A 15,408-nucleotide genomic window follows, 5' to 3' on the forward strand; every position below is an offset into this window, starting at 1 on the left:
AAGGCTGATGGGTCAGGAACACCTCTGTCAGCTGGGAAGTTACCTGGCTGGCATGTGTTGGTCCCTTGTGCCTGGGCTCTGTTGCTTTCAGCCTCTGTTCCTGCAGGGGTTCTTCTCTTTGCTTCTCTGGGGCTGGCTTTCATCTTTCGGCTTCCCTGGGCTCTCTCCAGGTTCTGGCTTACTTAACATCTCATGGCGACATCTTCTGGGCTCCAAGCATCTCCCAAAATCCTTACTCTGTTCTCCAAGTGTCAGTATCTGTGGCGGCTCTGCTTTGAAGTTTGTCTGTCAGCTCTGTCATTTCTGACTCTCTCTAAAATGTTTTCTATTTTAAAGGACTCCAGTAAACTAATCAAGACCCTCTTGGAATAGGTGGAGTGACATCTTCATCTAATCAAAAGATCACACCCACAATTGGGTGTGTCACATCTCCATGGAGGTAATCTAATCAAAAGTTTCCAACCTGCAGTGTTGAATCAAGATTAAAAGAAATGCTGCTCCCACAAGATAGGATCAGGATTAAAACATGGCTTTTCCAGGGTACATAGTACTTTCAAACTGGTACACCCTGGAAGCCTCCTACACTCCTGGCTCCTTAGCTGTGATTGCCATTCATCTGGGCTGCAAAACCATGCCCTTCACCTCCCTTCTACCAACTAATCCTGCCCCATCCAGATTATAGCATTATTCTCAAATCTGATCCCCCAGAGTCTCAGATGAACTGAGACACCAGAAAGCCATATTTGCAACCTTGCTAAAATAAACAGAGGGAAAAAACTACAGCTGCTGTCCATACTGTTTGTCTTTCAACCCAAGCATTATCTAGGCCCAGGGATTTCACTGGTGAAAACCTAGGGGCCTAGTAACCCAGTCAACAAGACTCTCCAGTTATGGAGTAATGAAAAGAACAAGGAAAGGACACTGGAATCAGATTGATCTGGGTTGGAATCCAATTCTAACCATTTCCACCTGGGTGAATCCTGAATATGTGTTTTTTTGCTTTGTTTTTTATCTCTCTGCACTTCAGTTTTGTAATCTATAAAACAGGAGTCATAATACTGATCTCACAACACATTTGTGAAAATAAGAATACTGGAAGTGAAGTGCCTAAGGTAGTAAAGAACACATAGCACAAACTCGACAAATGTTAGCTCCACTTAGGCCCTTCTGTGCCTCTTCTGGGAAGCTGGAGGAGGCAGTCAGAGAAGAAAGGCCCTGCCCTGGCCCTGGTTCCCACCTGTCGCAGACTGCCGTGCCTCTGCCAACCCCACCCCCACCAAACTGCCCCAGGATGGAGCCCAGCGCCTCAGCTCACCAGGGGAACAGCAGCCAGCTTCTCTGATGTGGCCTTGAGAATCCCATAAGTTTCCCAGCTACTTTTTAACATCTGCCCAAGGTACATAAGTTCCCTCCACCCCCATCCATAGTGACCTTAAGGTCCAGTCATTTAATTAACATTCGTTGACCACCTACATACTAACTATACCACACACTGGAAGCCCAAAGAAGAACAAGATGTGCTTCCTACTCTCTAAGAGATTACAATCCAGTGGAAGTGTGGGGGAGGGCAGGGTGCATGTGTGTGTGTGTGTGTGTGTGTGTGCATGCTTGTGTGTGTAAAAGGCTTTACAGAAGATTGGATACTTGTGTTGAGCTGGAGCTTTAAGAATTTATTAGCAGGGCAGGAGAATAACGGTAGAAGGTCGAGGGAAATGTAGAGGCATAATATCACATAGTATGGTTGGGAATGTTGTTCATTAGGCAGTGTTTTTCCAGGTGTGGCCCAAGGCCCACCTGCCTTAAAATCAGCTGCAGATCTCGTTTAACAACGTAAATTCTGGCTCAGTGGCGGAATTCTTGCCTGCCATGCTGGAGACCCAGGTTTGATTCCCTGCGCCTGCCCATGCGAAAAAAATAAATAAATAAATAAATCCCTGACCACTGTTGCCTGCATTCAGATTTGGAGCTAAGGTTCTCAGCCAATGGGGGAGGGGTGGGACATAATGGATGATTCTGAGGACAACTCCTTCAGTACAAAAAAATCCAAGGCAAAAAATAATGGGAAAGGTAGCCGGGAGTCACAGAATGGGGGTGGCTGAGGAACTAGGTTCCATCCTGCGGGCCAGCAGCTCTGGAAGCATGGTGCCAGGACCGGTGGCACCTGGAAATGGTAGACAGCGGGAACCACTGGAGGATTTCAAGTTTGAGAGGCATGCTCAGATTTGCATTTCAGACAAATCACGCGGACTTCGGAGTGGAGGGTCATTTGGAAAAGGCCAGCCTATGAGTGAGACCACTAAGGATATGAGCGGTATGAAGCCAGTGGGTTGTAAAGGTTCTATGCAGTTGCCAAAGAGAGTCTTGGCTCTCTACCTTCCTGGGAAGGTTGTCTTCTGCTGCACACGGCCATCCTTGTACAAAGGCAGACCCTCTGCAGAAGAAGATGTTTTTTGTTTGTTTGTTAGTTTGCTTGTTTTTGGCATGGGCAGGTTCCTGGAATTGAACCCAGGTTTCCGGCTTGGCAGGTGAGAATTCTTGCCACTGAGCCACAATTGCACTGCCCGAGATGTTTTTTCAGGTGATTCAAGGTGTCTAATGTAGAGCAGCAACTATAGTATATTGGAACCCCACAGGAAACAAAGGTTTCTTGAAACACCTGCAACTGACTTGATAGTATCTGCCAACAAATCCAAGCTGCCCTTCAAATATGAAGAACTCAGAAACCCAGCCCTGCCTTGTCAAACCTCATCTACCTCTTCCCAGCCTATAGAGGCTCCAAAGCTTCTATGTCCGGGCTCTGGCCCCTTCTGAAACTCCTCAGGGGCCTTCCCTGAGGTGACTGCTCAGACACCCTGACATTTGGGGAACCAGTTTATGTGTCCCAGGCCAGGACAATACCCAACTGGTGCCACCATAGGGCTTAAGAAACGATAGAATGTGACACTTCCCATCATCTCAGAGGAAAGCAAGCTTGCAAGCCTACGAACACAGACCCTGTTGGCTGGCCTGGGCAGCTGGACCCCTGCCTATGCCTCAGATGCTCTAGCTTACTTGGGCTTCTAAATTCAGTGCCTGTGCCCTAGACCTTAAAGAAGCCTCATCTTAGTATCCTGAAGCCTTAGGTAATGTATTACCCAATGTACCTGTCCCTAATTCTCCAAAGTACAGCCAAGACCCCAGATGCCAATATAAGAGACCTGAAAAGTACATATTGGAAGTTACAACTGAGAGAAGCTAGAATTTGCCCTGCCAGGGAAAACAGGGAATGAGAGGAGAGCACCTGGTGACCACTCTACAATCATTTAGAATAAAAAACTGTTAAATCCCTAGCATCCTAAGTTGCCAGTGGTTCTCAGCAAGGGGTAATTTTACTCCTCAAGGGGCATTTGGCAAAGTCTGGAGACATTATTGGCCGTCACAACCGTAGGCGGTGGGACATGGGGGTACTACTGTTATCTGGTGGGTAGGGGTCAGAGTTGCAACTAAACATCCTACAATGCATAGGAAATCCTCCCAAATGAATAATTATTCAGCGCAAAATGTCAACAGTGCTGAAGTTGAGAAACCTTCCTTTAGGCAACCCCCAATACCCTTAACTGGCCACAGAATTGCCCAAGTAGGCAGGTAAGGCCCCAGACTCAAAGCCTATGTTTCTAGATGTTGCTTGGCTGAGTGCCCAAGAATGCGCACATCCTAGGGATATGTGAACCCTAGAGGGAGGCTCCTAAGATGCTCAGAGAAAGCAGAGAGTGTGGAGGAAGTCCTGACACTCCACAATGACCCCTGAATCAGCTAAGAGCTTCTGGATCACCTCCTAGATCTGAATCACCATGAGAAGCCACAGCTTGGCTTAGGAGAGATGTGCCTGGAGCTAAGATGGGAGTCCTCAAGGTTCCCCAAGATGTTATGGAGAATGTAGGGCACAGAAACCCCTAAAGGCCTTAGACAATGATATCAAGCTACTGAAGTTCTGTCTAAATATGTCTGAACTCCCTTTTTTGAGTGCCTAATGGAGAAGGGTGGGAGGAAGTAGGCACACCCAGGAGGGACTGTCCAAGCCACACTGTCACAAGGGACTCTGTTCCAGGATGCACTCTGAATGAGAGCTAGCCAAGCTAGTATGCCTCCCCAAGTCATTCCAAATGCTTAATTATTTGTCTGAGATGGAAGACTGGCCAATGTAGAAAGTAACATGTGTTCTGTGGATACCCTGCACACCCTAAGAATTCTGAAGGTAGGAAAGAGATCTGATAGCCATGCTGAAAAATCATATGTGATTCTTATATGGCTTCTTATAAGCTATAAGAATCGCAAAACCTGCAACCTCAGTGAGTTTATTTTTTATTGCCTTATTTGAAAATGGTTGCCAATTCATCATTTTAGGTGTGTGTGTGTTTTTACTATACAAGATGTGCTGGTTTGAAATGATGTATGTACCCTAGAAAAGCAATGTTTTAATCCTAATCCCATTTTGTAATGCCAGCTGTTTCTTCTAATCCTATTCAGTACTGTATGTTTGAAACTGTAATTAGATCATCTCCATGGAGGTGTGATTTAATCAAGAGTGATTGCTAAACTGAATTAGGTAGAGGCGTGTCTCCACCCATTTGGGTGGGTCTTGATTAGTTGACTGGAGTCCTATAAAAGAGGAAACATTTTGGAGAAAGTGGGAGATTCAAAGAGAGTAGAAGGACAAAGCCACAAGAAGCAGAGAGTCCATCAGGCAGCGACCTTTGGAGATGGTAAAGGAAAACACCTCCCGGGAAGTTTCATGAAGGGAAGCCAGGAGAGAAAGCTAGCAGATGATGCCATGTTCGCTACATGCCTTTCCAGATGAGAGAGAAACCCTGACCCTGTTTTCTGTGTGCCTTCTCACTTGAGAAAGAAACCCTGAACTTCAGCAGCCTTCTTAAACCCTGGATGCGTTTGATTGGATATTTTTATAGACTTGCTTTAATTGGGACATGATCTCAGCCTTAGAACTGTAAACCAGCAACTTATTAAATTTCCCTTCTTAAAAGCCATTCCAAAAAAAAAAGCCATTCCATTTTTGATATATTGCATTCCGGCAGCTAGCAAACTAGAACACAGGTGACTGACTCTGTGGGTGCCTGATTCTTTTGGTTAATGACAGAATTTCATATATTCCTCAAATTTACTATTTTCTATAAACTATGGTAGGGAAATACAAGGCCCAATTGCCATCTCTCCAGCTATTTACTTGGCCACATTCAACCTCTAAACTTAAGTTCAGCCCAGTTTTTCAGCCAACCTCTTTGAAACCAAGATATACACCAGCTGTCTTCAGTTGCTTGTTAGTAGGGCTTGAAGTTAATCCCCTTTCCTAGATCAAGGTCTGTGAGCCCAGTCTATATGGGAAATTCCATTGTTGCTCCCTTGAAAGTCCTTCACTCTTAGCCAGTGCAGGAATCAGAGCCCCAAGTTATGTTACAGACACAGCAGTACTTTGGTTCTCCATGACATGATGGGCCAAATTGAAAGGACAGACTTCCTGCTCAATTTCTACCTGATTTGTTCAGTCATAATGTATGACTCCCCAACCCTCTGCCTGCAAGCAGTGAGCCACCTGAGTGACAGCCAATATTCTCACAGGTCTTGTCCTCCAAAATCTCTGCCTTGAACTGCAATCCAAAAGTGGACATTTTGACTCTCAGTTGCTGCTGGCCTCACTTCCAAATGGTTATCCACTTCCTGGGTGAGACACTGCCATGCCTGCCCTCCCAGACCTGTCTCAGAACATGCCATGTTTGCTCTGCTTTAAGGGTACACTATGTGTAGGACCGCCTGGCTTCCTAGCTTGGAACAGCACCTGTAGCCTGGCCAGTAGACCCAGCCCTCATACCATCAGCTTCCTCCTTGTGCTAGCCAGTACCTTTTATTTCAAGATCCCAATTTGCCTCCTAGCTGAACTCTTTCAAGTCACCTTAGAGAGCCCTGAACCTTGAACAGATTTTCTAACAGGGAAAGGATTTTGCCTTTCTCCTCCTCCCTTTTTCATTCCTTCTACCCCGGGCCTTTTGCTCTCTTTCTACTTCTTCTGATGCTCTTTTTTCTTCTTCCTATTCCTTCAACCTCTACTTCAGGATGGCTGTTCTAGTTTGCTAGCGGCCAGAATACAATACACCAGAAATGGAATGGCTTTTAAAAGGGGAATTTAATAAGTTACAAGTTTACAGTTCTAAGGCCATGAAAATCTCCAAATTAAAGCAAGTCTATAAAAATGTCCAAATTATGGCAACATCAAGGAAGTTACTTCTCTCAAGAAAGGCCAATGTAGTACAGGGTTTCTCTCTCAATTAGAAAGGCTTGTGGCGAACATAGTGAGGTCTGCTAGCTGTCTTTTCAGGCTTCTTGTTTCATTAAACTCTCCCAGGGGTATTTTCTTTCTTCATCTCCAAAGGTCTCTGGCTGGTGGACTCTGTCTCATGGAGCTGTCAGGGCTCTGCTCTCTTGGAATCTTAGACTTTCTCCAAGATGCTTCCTCTTTTAAAGGATTCCAGTAAACTAATCAAGACCCATATGGGATGGGTGGTGCCACATCTCCATGGATATAAGCTAATCAAGCTCCCACATGCAGTTTGAATAGGGTTTAAAAGAAACAGCTGTGATGGATTAAGATTAAAACATGGCTTTTCTAGGGTACATAAATCCTTTCAAACCAGCACAATGGCCACGTTTCCAAAGAAGAAAAGAAGTTACTTACAGAGCTGTTGGAATCAAGGGACTATTTATAACATTTATAAGTGTAGCCCTGTCACTCCTGCCTTTCTCAGGACTGTCTAGGGCAGTCATGACCATCCATTCTGAACAGTTTCTTTGGCATTGTCGGTCTGACCCTTCACCCTTTCTGCAAGAAAAAAAAACTCCAAGTCTTTCAGGAAATAGTAACTAAGTTATTTTATATAATAATGCTCCAGTTCACTCACTTGGTCCAATTGAGTATTTCCTAGAGATGTCATATTGACACATGACAATAATATTGATGTTAACTGAGATTACTAATTTAAAATCATATATAACACTACTAACAGCACAAAGATCTTAAAAACAGTTCTACTACCTTAATTTTATAATTTCTATTATTAGGTAATCAATGCATAGAGTTAAAGATGTGTGGAAAACAATGGTTTGGGGAGAATGAATGAGAGAATGAAAAGAGACTGGAAAGAAGAAATGTAATTAGGAGCTGTTGGAAAATACAGGCAATAGATGGTGAAAGTGTGAACCAAGCTTTATAATTTGGCATTTGAAGTCATCCTTAATGTCAACAAAAGCTATAAGATACTTTATTCATATCAAAATCCCTAAATATTATCACCTTTCCAAATCTGCAAATTCTCTGGCCTTGGAAGAACATAATACCTATTTCTCTAGTAACGACACTTGCTCATTAAGGGGAGTTAATTTGTTTGTTGGCTGTTGTTTTTTCACTTTTAGTTTTTTAGAGAAGATGTACATTTATAGAAAAATCATGCAGAAAGCACACAGACTTCTCAGACACCCTTCCTCAGACACAGTTTTCCCTGTTAGTAACATTACTAATGCCATAATGTGTTCCCTTCATTACAATTGATGGAACAATACTATTATAATTATATTATGAACTACAGTCCACACTTTACATTGGGTTCACTGTATTGCACCATCCTGTGCTTAGTTGTTGTTAATATATTATTGATCTCGGTACACAGCTGCCAGCAGGATGCTTCTCCTTTAGCCATGATCCAACATCGTCCTGCTTGGAGCTTGCAAGGTATCTGGGCACAGGCAAAGTGGACACACTCCTGTGACCTCTCCGGCCACAGCCTCTCTCCAGGGACTGTCCAGCTGACATGAGCAATATGCAAAACAACAAGCCAAGGTGTGGTCCCAGGTCCTTTAAGCTCAAGGATATGGGGGTGAGTTCAAAACAAGAGTCCAGAGAGAATGATGGAAGAGAGGTGGCCTCTTACAGGGCAGTTCCTCCTTTGCCTGTCAGCCTTCTGCTTCAAGGTAAAATGGGGCAAGAACAGGGGCAAGAACAGAGTGTGGATCTGAAGGACATACAGGAATTTCCTCTCCAACACTTAGAGGGCATAAAGTCTTAACATGTTAAATATTTCCTCTGAAATGTCTGTGTCTTGACTTCCTTTTGGAAACAGAAAGGCATTTCACTGATCAGTGCACACAGGCCTTCTCAATGTCTGCCTGTGTAGAGATCTACCAAACTATCTTTTCACTTTACCCTCTCCAGTTCCATCTTTCCAGTGACTGCTCATGCCCCTTCCACCAAACCCTTCAGCCAATTTTCCTTGTTTCTGTTTCTCTTGATATGGTCTTAGTGAAAACAGTAGCCACTGATTTTAAACACACTCTGAAGGATTAAGTAAAATACCAAGGGAGGGTGGAGATCAATCTGAGGTAGAAAAGAGTAGGTGCATTGTTTCCATGAGTAAAAAATATATTCCAATCTGTGTATATACCTTAAATATTATGGAAAGAGATGGAGACGTAGAAAAGGAGACAAAGAAAAAGACTGAACATAAATGGTAATGGGAAAAAGATTCTTCTCAGTTACTTCCCAGCTGGCTCCCTAGCCATGGCCAAGAGACAGTACTTGCATAGACCTTGCTATGTGGTTGGGCAAATGGAATGTGCCTCATGGTCCTGATGCTGAAAATAATCTCAAGGCATCTGAGGTCACTAAATCTGAGAAGAGCTAAATAATAGGATCAAGGTAAGCACCTATTCAGAATATCTTCGGTATGCTTCCCACATCTAACTACTAGTACAGTTGCTTACTTCTCTTACCCTCTTGATAAATCCATTCTTATCTTCAGTAGATGGAAGTCCCTGAAAGTGAGAAAGAAATACATTGCAGCAGATTTCTAAGTGGTCTAGACTACAGATTTGGGGCAGCACTAAGTGGCACAAGTGCTGGGTAGACCCAAAAGGTTTGGAATGGGTACATTAAAGGACTCTTTGAAGTGGCTACCATTGCACCAAGGCCAAGTTTGCACACAGTTTTGGGTAGATTTTGCAAGGGGCTGAAACAATGGCAGTGAGAATACAGTGCTGATTCACCTCACCACATCAGTTTCCTCCATTTGCCTAACCAGACCAGCCATCCTCCCTGGCCCTGGCAAAGGGGATTTGACTCACAGCTTCAGCCCAGGAAGGAGGGGCTCACATGCTCCTCCTGGTGTCCCCTGTTCTCTCTCTGCAGAAAGGCTCCAGCCCTGGCATTTCTTTTACGTAGGAACACAATGATACAACCCAAACAGTGAACCCTATTGTAAATCATGGATTAGTGTTAATAGTACAATTATAATTGCATTGTCTGATCAATTCTAACAAATATACCACATTAATGCAAGGTGTTAATAATAGGGGGCGTTCTAGTTTGCTAGCTGCAGAATGCGATATACCAAAAGTGGAAAGGTTTTTAAAAAGGGAATTTATTAGTTGTGTGCATATAGTTTTAAGTCTGTGAAAATGTCTAATATTAAAGCAAGGCTATAGAAATGTCCAATCTAAGGCATCCAGGGAAAGATACCTTGGTTCAAGAAGGCGATGACATTCAGGGTTTCTTTCTCAACGAGGAAGGCACATGGCAAAGATGACAACGTCTGCTAGCTTTCTCTCCAGGCTTCTTGTTTGATGAAGCTCCCCAGGGAGCATATTCTTTCTTCATCTCCAAAGATCTCTGGCTGCATGGGCTCTCGTGGTTCCCCTGGCTCTGCTGCTGTCTCCAAAATGTTTCCTCTTTTAAAGGATTCCATTAAATTTATCATGACTCACCAGGAATGGGTGGAGTCACAGCTCCCTCTAGTCAAAGGTTAATACCCACAATTGGGTGTGTCGCATCTCTGTGGAGATAATCTAATCAAGCTTTCCAACCCATAGTATTGAATGAGTAAAAGAAACAGCTGCCCCCACAAGATGAATCAGGATTAAAACATGGCTTTTCTAGAGCTAATAATCCTTCCAAACTGGCACAGGAGGGTATGTGGGAATTCTATGTTTTCTGAATGATTTTTCTGTAAATGTACAACTTCTCTAATAAATTTTTGTTTAAAAAAAGATGGAACACAATGGCCCTGCTTCCAACTCATAGTGTCTCTGCTCTCTATAGGAAGAGGTGACACTTTCACCATCAATTGCTCAGAGTTTGAACAGCATGGGGTGGAGCCTGATGCCTTCCAGGCTGTTTTTAACCAGAAGGACTTCCGTCAAGTCATCAACTTTACCTTGTCTCCCATCCTGGAAGTGGTGAGTGCTGACTCCTCCATCCTTTCCATAGGCTTCTAATAGGAACAGTGGCCCTCTGCCCCAACAACCCAGTGGTGAGCAATAAGTGCCTGAAGGGATCTGTACAAGTCAGATGTTTACCCTATAGGGTGGGGAGACATGAAGAAGAATGCCACAATAATTTTTTTGAAGGATATAGTTGTCTTTGAGTCATGCTCTTTCTGGAATTCTCCAAAAATAAATGGTTTCTATGTCAATCAAAACGTGAATTGCCCTTAGGAATAAGGGGAACAAGTAAGGAAAAGGCCGTTCAGCATCTAGAATATGTCTGGCACAATAAATTAGTAAATATTTATGAGAATATGAGGTCGTCTTGGACGAAATCTCTTGGCACTAATAATCCTGGGTGGGAATTCCTTTATTAGGATGCACATCTCCAGCTGCTGCCATCATTCCTGCGGATGAATTTGGTAAGACAGACTCAGCTACCCCCTTCCCACTTCCATTTATAATTTTAAATTTGAGGAGTTGGACATGACTTAAAAGTTTTCTAGTCTAAACCTCTCCCAAACTGGGACAAAATAATCCCACCTATAACTGGATGGACAATTTAAGAAAGTAGAAATGGTGACCCAAGAAAATATCTCAGGCCAAGTGATTGCAGAACAATATATTGGTATATGACTGGGCTCCAAGCACTTTTAGACCATATTTAAGATCTGCCTGGAAAAAAAGACCATTAGCAGGTATTTTATTTATGAACCCTTGTTAAATAAAGAGGCAGAGATAGTTGTGGCCAGTAAGGACACAAGCAGCAGGGGGAGGGTCAAGGTTTAAAGAAGACTAGAAAGAGCAGGAGAAGCTGACTGCACAAGCCCCACCATCACTCACCTTTCTTTCCCACTGCCATGACTTCCAGGTGTGGGATAATCCATTCATCCATTGGAACCCAGAAGAGTGTTTCAGCCTCAGTAAACTCACTGTTATCAGCAGAAAACAGAACACCCTCCTGGACATCTTCATCATGGAATCATATGCATCTGGACTGGCGAAAGCCTTCTGTGAAGAACAGCTCAGTGTCAATGCAGGGTACGTAGCTGTCAAAAGACTCAGACAGGGGCACAGTCTCAATTAGCTGACTGCCACAAAACACTATAAGGGTAGAAGAGACAAGCTGTAGTGGCATTAGAGTAAGAGCCAAAAAGGAGAGCACAGCAGGGAAAGCCCTGGGAAGGCAGGGAGACGAAAGCTGATTAAAGCACCCACTGCAAACCCAGTCTCCCTCCTTTTCACAAGCAGCATGGATGAGGGTCAGCTACCTCCAGGTCTCACCACGTATGTCAGCAGTGAAGGTCAATACAGTATTAAAAGCCAATGCGGGTGACCAGCATCCATCACCTGGACATCTTCTACTTCCCTTTTGGCCAACAGAACTGTACTTTCACCTTCAGTTCCTTCCTTTACACAGGTGAGTATGGCACATTTTGGCACTTATTGAAGATTCAAGGGAAGATATTTAAATGGTGTGGCTGTTGTTAAAGAATGCTTTAGATCAGTGTTTCTCAATCTGGCTGCTCACTAAAGCTTTTCTAAGAAAAAACCAACTGCATATCACCCCAGAGACTCCAATTTAATTGTTGCAGAGGAGGGTCTAGGCACTGTAATTTGTTGTATCATCCAAGGTGATGCTAACATGCAGCCACATTGAGAGCTATTACTTTCAATCTTGGAATAGCCTTTGTGCCAGATGACAGCCATTGGACCCTGAGCTGCTGCACACCCATAATTTTTAGGTCAAACCTTTTTACTTTAAAAGCTAACAAATTTAAAACAGTAAATTAATGTAACAGAATGCCATCAGGTATCATGTGGTGAATTTGGATAAATTATTCATTATAACAGACATGTGAGTAATTATAAAAATGTTGAGCTGTTCAAGTTTCATTCCACTAAAACAACATCATGCAACTGGGAAATTAAGAAGGAAAATAGGAATGACTCCACATGCTCTTGGCTCATGTTTGAGTCATATTCAACATTCCCATAACAACCTTGACTTGCTCTTGTTTTCCAAAACCACGTCAAAAATCAGTGCTGCAGCCCACACACAGGAATTGCTGGTCCTGTAACCCACTTCTGAAAAGACCTGGATGACCTGCTTTAAAAGGACGGAGAGGAAAATGTGTTGGTGCAGTTCAGTGTGGGGGGCATGGCCTTTTGTGGGTGGGAGCTTTGGGAGAGTGTGTAGGCTGAGCTGCCTGGGTCCCCCCGCACTGGATAACACGGTACTGGGCATGAAGTGTGAGAAATAACAGACATCTCTCATCGTGTCATTCAGACCCATGGAGAGCAGGAGTTCCTTGGCATCAACAAGGCCACCCCAAAGATGTGAGTGGGCACCAACCTATATGACCAGATCACGTTCTGTGTGAGTCCAGCAGACACTGCTTGGCTTCTGACCCTAGTAGCTCTGTGATATTCCTCTCCATCTAAGTCTCCGGAAAGTAAAAGAGGAGCTCCTGGGATTTCAGCACCTGCTCCTCACTCTGCCCTCTACCCCAGCTGCACTGAAGGAAGGTCCCCAGGTCCCCACCCATGCATCCCAGAGAGGAGGAGGCAGTGTTACCACCCACTGCTGCTTGGGAGACAGCAGCCTCCCATTTGATGGCCCACAGGGCTCATGCTGCCCTCAAAAGGCTAAGATCCCCAGGTTCGTTTCCCAGTGCCTGCCTATTTTTAAAATTTAAAAAAAAAATTTTTTTAAGTCTACAGTCATGATGGTAACACAATATTGTAAGTGTAATTAACAAACCTGAGTATGAGGATGGTTGAAAGAGGAAAATGAGTCATATATGTCACCAGACAGAAAGCTTGAGGATAAAAATTTAGCAAAACCTAGAGTGGATGAGGATTGTGGTTAATTGTAAAAATATAAGAAAGATTTTACATGAACCAGAACAAATGTAGTCAGTATTATGAAGTATTCATAATGGGATCGTATACAGGAAAAATGCAATCAATGCAAACTAAGGTCTGGAATTAGCAATAGCACTGTAATATTATTTCAATAATTGTGACAAAGGTACTATATACTAAAGCTAAATATCAATAATAGGGGGATATAAAGGATGGATTGTACACTTAGGATGGATTATATGGTGTGTGAATAAAACTGTTAAAAAAAAAAAGACTACAGTCACGGTGTGTTCCCAGCAAGTTGGCAATCAATAAAAATTAGACAGAGAGGGGCCCTTTTGTAGGACACTATCAAATGCACATGCTACCTAAAGAGATGGTCCCATAGCCAACTTAACAGTTTATTCACAAGGATTAGATGGCCCGATATACACATGAGCCCTCTAGCATCAGTTTATTTGCCACCCGCTCCACTCTCTCTCGGCCCCACCAGGTGGCCATCAGGTGCAGACCCAGCCTCTCCGTGATAAACCTTCCGGTGCCCAGTGGCTTTCTGGTTGCAGTCGAGGCCCTCAGCTTCTACCTGCCGTGGAAAGCAGGAACCGAGCGCCCTTCAAGAGAACCCTTCTGCTGGGCTACAGTGTCTTCCTGCTCATGATGAATGACTTACTCCCTGTCAGTGGCACCCCCCTCATCAGTACGGCCCCTCCCACTTCCTGGAGAAGCAAATGCAGCAGGGAACGGGCAGGGAGACCAAAAGAACTGTCTGCTGTTCCACTTAAAGATGAAAGGAGTTCTGGGGAAAGACCGGATTTGGGAAAAGAGGCTCAATATGTGTTCAGAGATAAAGCTGCCCTGGTTTATTTATAGTTTGCTTTGCCCCAGGTATCTACTTCGCCCTGTGCCTGTGCCCAGACCATCCCAATCACCTACCTGCTGCACCTGGCCACCACCCAGCCCCCACCCGTGCCTCTGTGGTCCACTCCCTGCTGCTGCACTGCACCCACCCAAGGAAATGCTGCCCCACTGCACCCAAGAAGGAAAGCCAAGACCCGGCTCTCTCCCTCTCCCACCTGCCTGGTAAGGGAAGTCAGCATGGCCCATGGCCCCTCCTCTATACCTCCACTTCTCTGCTCCAGCCTCCTTCCCTGGCACCCTCCCTCTCCAGGGAGAACTTCACAGTCCATAACTGAGTCTCTGTCCTCTTCATAGGCCTGAAGGGGCCAGTGGAGTTGGTGGGGAAGGTGCCAGGACCCAGAGAGGCCAAGTTAAATGGGCACCTTGAAACAACATGGGCCCAGTAGGAGCACGAGCCTCAGAAGCAGCACTTGGTTGGCCTGTGGGTGCAGTTCAGCCACATGATGGGCGCACTGCTCTTCCGCCTCTACCTGCTCTTCCTGGCATCTCCATCATGACAGTCAGCATCCTCTGAAGCCCATCTCTTCCTGAAACCCCAGCCCAGAGTTTCTCCTGCTCTTAGTCATTGGCTGCTACTGACTACCAAGGGCCCTCCTCTATTCCAAAAACTCCAGTGCAGCCCCACAGAGTACGTTCTGAACATTCCTGGACAATTTCCTGACTTCCCATAGGCACAGACCCCGTTCCTGCACACCTTCAGTGTCCTATGGGCTACACCTAAGTTCTTGTAAATGTAGATCCAGATCAGCAGAGTCTCTCCTTGATTGATCAACCCAATAAAAGACTTTCCAGGAGGCACTGGCTCCTCAGTACATTTTATTTTAGATCCATAAACTCTGGGGTAGAAAGTGCTCTTGCAGATGCCTTGATACTTCGCCCTAAAAAGGTGTGATCCAATTTGATTTTTTAGTCTTTCAGATACATACAGAGTTTTAAAAGAGTCAAATCTCATTTAAAGAAATTATTAGAAAACATTTATAAATGCAAATGTTTCCTTTAATCAATGTGGTAGTTAGATTCAGGTGTCAGCTTGGCTAGGCGAGGGTGCCTAGTTCTATTGCTGTGGACAGGAGCCAATGACATGCGAACCTCATCTGTTGTTGATTACATCTGCAGCGGATTAGGAAGCTTGCCTGCTCAGTGAATGATGTTTGATTTAATTGGCTGGTGCTTAAATGAGAGAGCTCAACATAGCACAGCCCAAGCAGCTCAGCATACCTCATCTCAGCACTTGCAGCTCAGCCCAGGCCTTTGGAGATGTGGAAAGGAATCACCCTGGGGAAAGTTGTTGGAACCCAGAGGCCTGAAGGGAAGGCCAGCGGA

At 44.5% G+C, this 15,408-nt stretch overlaps 1 pseudogene; it reads left to right on the plus strand.

Annotated features, from left to right (window-relative positions):
• The first annotated feature begins 2,085 nt into the window (after nt 1-2,085).
• On the plus strand, nt 2,086-14,582 carry LOC143648897 (5-hydroxytryptamine receptor 3C-like; annotated as a pseudogene).
• The last annotated feature ends 826 nt before the right edge of the window (nt 14,583-15,408 follow it).

Source organism: Tamandua tetradactyla, chromosome 10 (genome assembly GCF_023851605.1).
Source record: "Tamandua tetradactyla isolate mTamTet1 chromosome 10, mTamTet1.pri, whole genome shotgun sequence".
Lineage (NCBI taxonomy): Eukaryota > Metazoa > Chordata > Mammalia > Pilosa > Myrmecophagidae > Tamandua > Tamandua tetradactyla.